This window comes from Aphelocoma coerulescens, chromosome 9 (assembly GCF_041296385.1).
Source record: "Aphelocoma coerulescens isolate FSJ_1873_10779 chromosome 9, UR_Acoe_1.0, whole genome shotgun sequence".
Lineage (NCBI taxonomy): Eukaryota > Metazoa > Chordata > Aves > Passeriformes > Corvidae > Aphelocoma > Aphelocoma coerulescens.
In genome coordinates this window covers 166151-176171 of record NC_091023.1, presented here as the reverse complement: position 1 = coordinate 176171, position 10021 = coordinate 166151, and the positions used below count along the sequence as shown (strand labels likewise).

At 55.9% G+C, this 10021-nt stretch overlaps 1 non-coding gene across 1 annotated transcript; it reads left to right on the top strand.

Annotated features, from left to right (window-relative positions):
• Nucleotides 1-1411: 1411 nt before the first annotated feature.
• TRNAQ-CUG (transfer RNA glutamine (anticodon CUG)) lies at nt 1412-1483 on the top strand. Its single transcript has one exon. It is a non-coding gene; the product is annotated as a tRNA-Gln (tRNA).
• The last annotated feature ends 8538 nt before the right edge of the window (nt 1484-10021 follow it).

Here is a 10021-nt window from a genome sequence, read left to right as displayed (position 1 = left end):
AAGGCCTGGGGACCATGGCGGATTCCCCGGCGAAACTGGACTTGTGTTCTACAACTGGAGGGGCTCCATTAGGAGCACCCAGCAGCGTGAGTTTGCCGAGCCCACGTGTGAGAGCCAGAGGAGCGCAGGCACATGCCAGGAGCTGGAGCTGGGGTGTGTGAAGGGGGAGGGAGGTGTGGAAGGAGGGGGCAGCCAGTGTGAGAGGTGCAGGAGCTGGAGCCAGGCCAGGGTGTGAGGTGGCAGTGCGGGAGGCAGTGCCCGTGGGCACTGGAGGAGCAGGAGGCAGCGCAGGCTGCGGGCGGCAGGAGCGGGAAGCAGCAGCGCTGCAGGAGCCTTGCGGGGTAGTGCTTGGCAGAGCTGCCCTCCAAGCAGGTGAGCAGGGCTCGGTCATTCCTGGCCAAGGCAGACCAGCTTTTCTTCAGCCTGGCTCCACACTGCCCGGCCTCTACTGCTCCTGAACAACATGGTTTCTTTCCTCTGCAACTTCTGCTCCCACAGAGCAGCTGAGCTCCTGCTCCTGCTCCCCTCAGCCGGGCCTCCCGCTCGGCACTCCGGCCACCTCCCAGCCCAGCAGGCACAGACTGGCTTTGAGCCAGGGCGTCCTTGGCAAAAGCAGACTGCGGGAGCTGCTCTGGATCCTGCAGAGACTCCCAGAGAGCAATGAGCCACTGGAGCCAGTTGTGCAGAGATCTTGGTGGTTCTCCACGCCTGGGCATCACGCTGGGGTTGCAACAGGGCTCAGGCACTGAGCCGCCAAGCTCCTTGCTTTGTCTCCAGCACTGCTTTGAGCAGGCATTTGGACTTGTGTCCTCCTGGGATGCCTTGCAGTGAAGTTCCTTCCAAGAAGGAAGAGTTCCCAGAGAGGGCTCTGCCCTCATTGCTCTCCACCATGGGCCGTGAGTGAACCTCTACCCCACAGGAACTGGAGCTCAGTCGTTGCTCAGCCCTTGGTGTCTCATCTGTCCTTTCTCCTTGCCTCTCCAGCCCCTTTCCTGGGTTCCTCAGAGGGTCTTTCTTTACCTTTTGTAGAGACGGGGCAATGTTTCCCTCTTACTAGTCCTTAAGGAGCAGGGCTGGTTTGGGCGGGAGAAGAGAAGGCAAGGGGGCTTCTGCTGGGTGAAGGTGACTTGCCAAGGCCTGCCCTGAGTCAGAAAGAGCTTGTTGCAATTTGGGAAAGACAAGATTGTGTGAGGTTTCCAGCCTGGCACTTGTAAGAGAGGCCAGGCCGGGCCAGCAGAAGGAGCTGTGCTGCTGCCCTGAAGGGTGGCATGATTAGAGAGTGCCTGGAGGCCCTGCAGGAAGGCTGCACTTGGTGATGGATGTCCAAGGCGATGGAGAGACAGCCTTGCTCAGCCAGGGGCATAAGGCTGAGCAAGGCTGGGCACAGGAGCCAGAGGCCACCTATGCAGGAGGTCCCATGGTGTAATGGTGAGCACTCTGGACTCTGAATCCAGTGATCTGAGTTCAAATCTCAGTGGGACCTTGGCCTTTTTCTTCCCTCAGCATGCTGACACCCTCACAGCTCTACTCTGCTCCTGGTTCACTTGTGGAATGTTCTCGGATGAATCACACAGCAGCTGAGGTGGAGATCACCCACTCAAAGTGGGCACAGGAGGCAGCTCTGGGACTCTCTGCTTGTATGTTGGACGCATCCAATAACAGGAGACTGGGCTAAACTCTTTGGGCAGCTGTTTCCACGTTGGACCATTCCCACAGTAACACCAGGGTACTCTGTGTGGCATTACTTGTATGCCCACCTTTGTCCTTTGTCCTGCTCCTTTCTTGCTCCTTTCCTCTGCGGCTTTTCTTTTCTTCTTCTCCCTGCCAATTTTGTTCTATTGCTCTGCAGTCAGTGCCAAGGAGCTCTACCAACACTGGGCAGTGCCCCATCATTGGGTTATATTTGTTGCCATGGGAGAGGGAAGGATCTTCCTGGCAGAGCAGGTGGTAGCTGAGGGAGGAGGAGAACAAACGACCACAGCTCTCCAGCCTTGCTGCACAAAGGCTTTAATGAGAAGGAGCAAAAGCAGCGGCACAGAACACAGACCAAGGGACACGTGTGCGGGGGCCAGGCAGGGAAAGAGATTGGCCCGTTTGCCAAGGACAGAGCGGATGACCCGCCAGCTTCAGCAGATCTGACCGCAGCGGGGGAAAGGCAGACACAGGCCTGACCCCCCCAGCCCAAGGGAGCCCCCAGAAGAGATGGGAACCCCCGCACTGCTGAGGGAGCTGCCCACAGCAGCTGACAGAGAGGATCCCACGGCTGTGCTCTGAGGGAAAGAGGTGAGGATGGGGCCCGGCATGGTCACCACCACCGGCGAAGGCTCGATGAACACCGTGGAGTCAGCGCAGCGGGCGACACAGGGCTCACTGCAGCTGCTTGCAAGGGGGGTTGGGCCACAGGGGCCGCAGGGCCGTGGGGGACAGGGTCTGCAGCAAGACATCTCTCGGCGCAGGAGGCAAAGCTGCAACACAGAGCAGGGAGCGCCAACCAGCCTCAGGATCAGTCTGTCTGGCCCTCAGCTCTCTCCAGGGACACGTGTGGTCTTCAAAACACGCTCTGTGCCTACAGCTCCCACAACCCTCCTTGTGCCCTGCGAGTGGCACGGCACAGGAAGGCCGCCCCACTTCAGGAATAGGACCCAGCACAGTGGCTTTAAGGCCCCTGTGGAAAGACGGGTCACAGCCCATGTCCAGAACAGACATGGCTGTGTTAGAGATGTCCGGAGACATTTTGCTACACCACGGCAGGTGCAAATTCTTCTGGGCAAATACCCCTGCAGCTGAGCCCCATTGATCCCCTTCTGCTGGAACAAAGCCCCCTCTTCCCAGCTGTCCCCAGCCACCACCATGGAAAGGCTGACGGCCCTTCAACAGTTCTGTGTCAGGGCCAAGCTGAGGCAGCCCAAGGATCAGCCTGGACAGCCTCCATGACAGCAGTTCAGCCCACAGGGAGAGATGGAGTGGACTCAGGCTTACCTTGTTCCTTGAGGAAAGGCACGCCAGAGAGGAGGAGGATGCAGAGCCTGGAGCATCGCAGCCTTTTATGCCGTGTCCCAGAGCCCTGTGGGGCCACAAACATTCTTTGTTCGTGAAACATCCAAACTCCTGGGAGTGGCTACTTGTGAGGCCTTGCTGCTGATGAAGTCCCTTTGTCTTTCATCTTAAATGTTGTGCTCCCACTTCATACAACCCAGAATCCTGCCATGATTCTTAGAATCACCTGGGGATGGAATGGATCTTAAATCATCTAGCTTGAGCACCCTGAAATGGCTTCTACAACTTCTCTGGGGAACCTGTTCTAGTGTTTCACTCCTCTCAGAGGAAAGGATTCCTTCCCAATAGCTAATCTAAATATACCTGCTTTCAGTTTAAAACCAGTAGCCCTTGTCCCATCCCTACACACCCCAACCAAGTGTCCCTCCCTTTCTAAACTGAAGGTCTCCTGGGAGCCCTCTCTTCTCTGCTGCACAACCCCAACCCTCTCAGCCTGTCCTCACAGAGCAACAGCTCCAGTTGCCTGATGGTCTTTGTGGCTCCTCTTGACCCACTGCAGCAGGTCGGTGCGTTTCTTAGGCTGTGGGTCCTAGAGCTGGACACAGTACCCCAGCTATGGTGTCATGAGAGCCAAGGACAGCAGGACAATCCCCTCCCTCAACCTGCTGGCCACACGGCTCTGGATGCAGCCCAGGATATGACTGGCTTTCTGCCGGCGCGTGGTGCAGGCTCATGTTCAGTATTTCAACCATCAGAACCTGCAAGTCCTTCTGTGCAGGGCCGCTCTTGATCCACTCATGGCCTAGCCTGTGTCCATGTTTGGGATTGCCCTGACCTTGGCACTTGACCTTGTTGAACTTCATGAGGTTTGCAAGACCAACCTCTCCAGCCTGTCCATGTCCCTCTGGATGGCATCCCTTTCTCTAGAGTACCAACCACTATCGCTTTCCAGGCGCTGCGGCTTTTCTGTGACATAGCGCGAGGTGCTGCGATCTTCCAAAAGCATCTCCTTAGCGAAGCCGCTCGGCAGCATCAGCACACACTCACACATGTGTGCATGCACAAACCCACTGATAGCTCCAGTAATAATGCTTGATGGCAAAGAGGCAGGGAGAGTCTCTGGGTAGAGTTCCATGGACGAAGGTTTATTGCAGCCGCACCATGAAGGGGTCAAGGGACAAAAGACAATGGAGAGTCCAGGTGTACGTACGGGAGCGGGGCGAGCATCAGAGACCAATGATCTGAGGGCATAGGGGGTGGTACAAAGGCGGGACTAGGGAATGGGAGCCAATGGGAAAGCTCTAGGGGAGTGGCGATAGGCAAGGGCCAATGGGGGAACGTGGAGTGGAGAACTTTCTAGGGCATGGGACATATAAGGTAGCAAGGGGGCAGAGAGGCCAATGGCCAACCAGGAACGCAGAACTGGAGTGCATTAGCATAGCAACCCAAAGCATTCTGGGAGACACTTCTTTTCTCACCTTAACCTGGGAAGAATTCTCTGGTACTAGGGACTGTCTTAGCAGAGGACTCTCTTTGTATCTCGTACCACAGGCTAACCGGCCCCACAAACCACATCACTTTGCTCAATGTCACCCACAAACCTGCTGAGGATGCACTCAATTCCCCCTAACACCCCTTCCCCCCTGCCCCCCCATGTCTCCCAGCAAGCTGTTAAATATTCCTGGTGCCCTCACCAAACCCTGAGAACTCACACTCATCACCGGTTGGACGCTGCTCAAGTTGGACATTGAGCTCTCGACCACAAGTCCTGGAGTGCTGCCATCCATCCAATTCCATGTGCACTGAGTGGCCACCCCCCATAAAATCCACGTCACTCCTATTTAGAGAGAAGGATGCAAAGAGCAGGTCCAGCAGTGCCTCTCCTCTGGTCAGGCTCTCCATCCCCTGTGCTAGGAAGTTGTCCTCAACACACTCTAGTAGTTCCCAGGACTGCTGGCAGTTAGTTCCCTGTGCCGCTTTGCCAGCAGATGACTGAGTGGTTTAAGTTCCTCTCAGGACCAGGGCCAAGTGAGTGGGCTGTGTCCCAACATCAAAACAATTCATCTGTGTCCCAGAAGCATAAGGCCAATTGGCTCAGAGGTCTGAGGCTGGAGTGGAGGAAGACTGGAGGTGGGTTTGTGTCACACGGATTGCCTTTGTCACATTGCCCTCTTCATGGGGACAGTGCCCGCCTGTCAACAGTACAATGAGAGACACCTCAAGTGAGCCCTCAAGTGCTTTTGGTGCAGATGCACAAGCCAGCCCTGAGAGGCATTTCTCCCCAGGGGTCACTTTGACAAGGAGGAGACGGTGGGTAAGTTGAGGCGGAAGGTCAAGGCTGCACAGTCCCGTAGAGAAGAAGAGACGCACCTCTCCAGGGCTGTGGCAAAACTCAGTGGCAAAGAAGGATCACTGTGGGCCGGAGAGAAAGCTCCTCATTGAGAGGAGTCAGGACCACGAGGGCCTTGCTTTCTGTTATCAGTCTCTGCCACAGCCTGCTTTTTTCTGCCCATGAGCCTGGGGAAGAGAGGCAGATTCACAACCAAGACAAGAAAACCAAGGACTCAATAAACTGTCTCTCAAGGGACTTGTCTAAGGGAATCTCCACAGCTGTGTGTCCCTCGAAAACTAAGCAGGGCCCTCATGCATTTTACAAGCAGAGCTCTGGCCTCAGCTTGGGAAGTTGAGATCCTCTAGAGAACAAGGAAATCAACACGTAGGAAGGTGATCAAAGGCATGTGCCTACGTCTCTCCCGAAAAGACAAATGGACCCGTTCTCTCACACACTGATCGACCCCTTTTGCTCAGCATGTCCATCCCGGAGGCCAGGATCTGCATGGTGGCCTTGGGGAAGACGCTGAGGGCAGGGAACCCACAGCTCATGGCTCTTTTTCCTGGGGCAGGCATCCCTTTGCCCATTCAATGCATTTTGCAGTTCAAAGGGATAATGGATCAGTCTCCCAGAGCATGTGGGAATCATTGTGATGTGGAAGAGTTGGGAAAATCCATGAGCTTCAGGCAAACCTGAATCATTCTGATGTGGAAATGAGTGCACACGGTGCCCTGGACTCAGGCATTCCAGGGATACCAGAGCACATAGCCTCTTCCCTCCAAAATTTCTGTCTTTGTTGGGGGCGTTTCCAGACCTTTTAGGACCAGTCCCAAACCACCTCGTACGTCTGTGGAATCCTGTGCTGCTGCTGCTGCAGCTTTCCAAAAGGCATTGCCTTTCGGTGGCTGCTCCAGGGCCCATGGGATGCAGGGCAACCCAGGATAATGGAGATTAGGACAGACCACTGGAAGTCCTCTGATCCTGGTCTGAGAGGAACAAACTTCCCAGTTGCCTCCAGAAGCTGTGGGCCTTGTGCCATTGTCCTCTGAACACTGCCACTGTCAGACAGGTCCCCGTCTCTTGGACAGCTCTTCCAGGGATGCCCTGCACCCCTGGGGAGCTACCAGGAGATGGAAAGGGCTCCTACAGCTGATCTTCCCAGGTCCTTGAGGGGGACGACCACCAGGAGATGACACTGAGGCTGCCTGCACTGGTGAGCACATGCCACATGGCAGTCTGGAGAGAACAGGGCTGGGTATGTGCAGGGAATGCCACCTGCTCTGCATTGCACTCTCAGGCCAGTGACAAGGAACCCCTTTGGGGCAGAAGGGCTGGAAAGCAGAGAGAAAGTCTGTCCCAAGAGAGCTTTCACTCTAAGTCCTCTGGGGAGCTTTCACCCCCTAATCCTGAGAGTTCCTTACTGTCCATCTCCAGATCCCACCCCACAAGCCTGGGATCTGATCACCCCGTGGATGGTGCCCTTTCCTTGGCACTGCAGAAGCCACATCTGGGTTGGTGTCCCCATTTGGTGTCCCCAGGGACAAGGGAGGTGGTGGTGATCTCTTATGGCAGAGGACCAGGCAGAACATAAGGGCTGCAGCACCTGCTGTATGGGGGGAGGCGGAGAGCACTGTGCTTGTGCAACCTGGTGGAGATGAGCAAGGTGTGGAGGGGGGCATGGAGCTGCTGTCTCCACCACCTCCTGGAGGTTCTGGAGAGAATGAAGCCAAACTCTCCTGAGAGGTGCACTGCCAAAGGGCAAGAGGCAGCAATTGCAAATTGCAAGAAAAGAAATCCCAGGGCTCCCTGGGGGAAGACAAGGGACAGGCCTGGGAGAGCTGCACAAGGGACAGTGACCTCTTTCTTGAGCTGTGTCAGTGCTTAGAAGTCAGCAGGACAAAGGCCCAGAGCCTGCTGAGGAACCGGGGCAGTTTGATCTGCCCAGAGCAGTTGATAGGAGCACAATACTTCTAGAGCTCTATCCCGACCTGCTGGGGTGGATCTGGGGTACTCTGAGTCACTACGGCCCTTGAGCAGCCACCAAAAGGCACGTCTCCACGCCTTGGGAGACAGCAAATGCAGGACATTGCAGAGAAGCACCAGGTGATCCAGGAATGGGGATAAAAGGTGGGGAAATGCCCTTCATGGCAGCAGAACATTGAGGATATGAGCTCTGTTAACCCTTGAACGCCTGAGTCTGCGGCACCCAGTCCACTGAAGTCCACACTGGGTGACTCAGGTTTGCCTGGAGCTCAGGGATTTTCCCAACTCTTCCACATCACAATGACACCCACGGGCTCTGGGAGACTGATCCAGTGTCCCTTTGAAATGTAAAACGTATGGAATGGGAAACCCCACTCCTGACCCAGAAAAAAGAGCTGTGAGCTTTGGGCTCCCTGCCCTAAGCCTTTCCCCAAAGCTGCCATCCTGGTCTCTGGCCTCTGGGACGAACATGCTGAGCAAAACAGGTCAATGTGGCTGTGGGTCTCTTTCAGGGAAGGACACGGCATCTCTTTGATCACAAAACCAGGCCGTGGCACAGCCTGTGGACTGTAAGCAAATCCCTGTGGCTGTCACTCAGGCCTGCAGGGGACATCCTTCCAGCTGAACATGGGCTTTGCTTGCCACTGAGCTTTGCCACCTCCCTGCAGAGCTGGGTCTCTTCCCCACTATGGGATTGTGCAGTGTTGACTTTCTGCCTCAACTGAGCCACAGTCTTCTGTACATCTGTGATGACCCGTGGAAGTAATGACTCTCAGGATTAGCCTGAGTGCCAGCACTGAAAGCTCCTGAGAGCTGACCTGGGGTGTCTCTCATGGCTGAATTTAACTGTAACTGGAGCCAAATTAACCATCAAGAACAAGTGACAGAAGCAATGGACACTACGCAAATCCATTTAAACTCACCTTACGCACTGGTCTGGAAACTCCAAGTCAAGTGGCCTTAGGAAGCTGGGACACAGATGAATCATTTCCTTGTTGGCTGGTGTGAAACTGGAGAAAAATGCCTGAGATGAAAGAGGCAGGGACTTCATCAGCAGCAAGGCCTCGCAAGTAGCCACTCCCAGGAGTTTGGATGTTTCACGAACAAAGAATGTTTGTGGCCCCACAGGGCTCTGGGACACGGCATAAAAGGCTGCGATGCTCCAGGCTCTGCATCCTCCTCCTCTCTGGCGTGCCTTTCCTCGAGGAACGAGGTAAGCCTGAGTCCACTCCATCTCTCCCTGTGGGCTGAACTGCTGTCATGGAGGCTGTCCAGGCTGATCCTTGGGCTGCCTCAGCTTGGCCCTGACACAGAACTGTTGAAGGGCCGTCAGCCTTTCCATGGTGGTGGCTGGGGACAGCTGGGAAGAGGGGGCTTTGTTCCAGCAGAAGGGGATCAATGGGGCTCAGCTGCAGGGGTATTTGCCCAGAAGAATTTGCACCTGCCGTGGTGTAGCAAAATGTCTCCGGACATCTCTAACACAGCCATGTCTGTTCTGGACATGGGCTGTGACCCGTCTTTCCACAGGGGCCTTAAAGCCACTGTGCTGGGTCCTATTCCTGAAGTGGGGCGGCCTTCCTGTGCCGTGCCACTCGCAGGGCACGAGGAGGGTTGTGGGAGCTGTAGGCACAGAGCGTGTTTTGAAGACCGCACGTGTCCCTGGAGAGAGCTGAGGGCCAGACAGACTGATCCTGAGGCTGGTTGGCGCTCCCTGCTCTGTGTTGCAGCTTTGCCTCCTGCGCCGAGAGATGTCTTGCTGCAGACCCTGTCCCCCACGGCCCTGCGGCCCCTGTGGCCCAACCCCCCTTGCAAGCAGCTGCAGTGAGCCCTGTGTCGCCCGCTGCGCTGACTCCACGGTGTTCATCGAGCCTTCGCCGGTGGTGGTGACCATGCCGGGCCCCATCCTCACCTCTTTCCCTCAGAGCACAGCCGTGGGATCCTCTCTGTCAGCTGCTGTGGGCAGCTCCCTCAGCAGTGCGGGGGTTCCCATCTCTTCTGGGGGCTCCCTTGGGCTGGGGGGGTCAGGCCTGTGTCTGCCTTTCCCCCGCTGCGGTCAGATCTGCTGAAGCTGGCGGGTCATCCGCTCTGTCCTTGGCAAACGGGCCAATCTCTTTCCCTGCCTGGCCCCCGCACACGTGTCCCTTGGTCTGTGTTCTGTGCCGCTGCTTTTGCTCCTTCTCATTAAAGCCTTTGTGCAGCATGGCTGGAGAGTTGTGGTCGTTTGTTCTCCTCCTCCCTCAGCTACCACCTGCTCTGCCGGGAAGATCCTTCCCTCTCCCATGGCAACAAATATAACCCAATGATGGGGCACTGCCCAGTGTTGGTAGAGCTCCTTGGCACTGACTGCAGAGCAATAGAACAAAATTGGCAGGGAGAAGAAGAAAAGAAAAGCCGCAGAGGAAAGGGGCAAGAAAGGAGCAGGACAAAGGACAAAGGTGGGCATACAAGTAATGCCACACAGAGTAACCTGGTGTTACTGTGGGAATGGTCCAACGTGGAAACAGCTGCCCAAAGAGTGTAGCCCAGTCTCCTGTTATTGGATGCGTCCAACATACAAGCAGAGAGTCCCAGAGCTGCCTCCTGTGCCCACTTTGAGTGGGTGATCTCCACCTCAGCTGCTGTGTGATTCATCCGAGAACATTCCACAAGTGAACCAGGAGCAGAGTAGAGCTGTGAGGGTGTCAGCATGCTGAGGGAACTAAAAGGCCA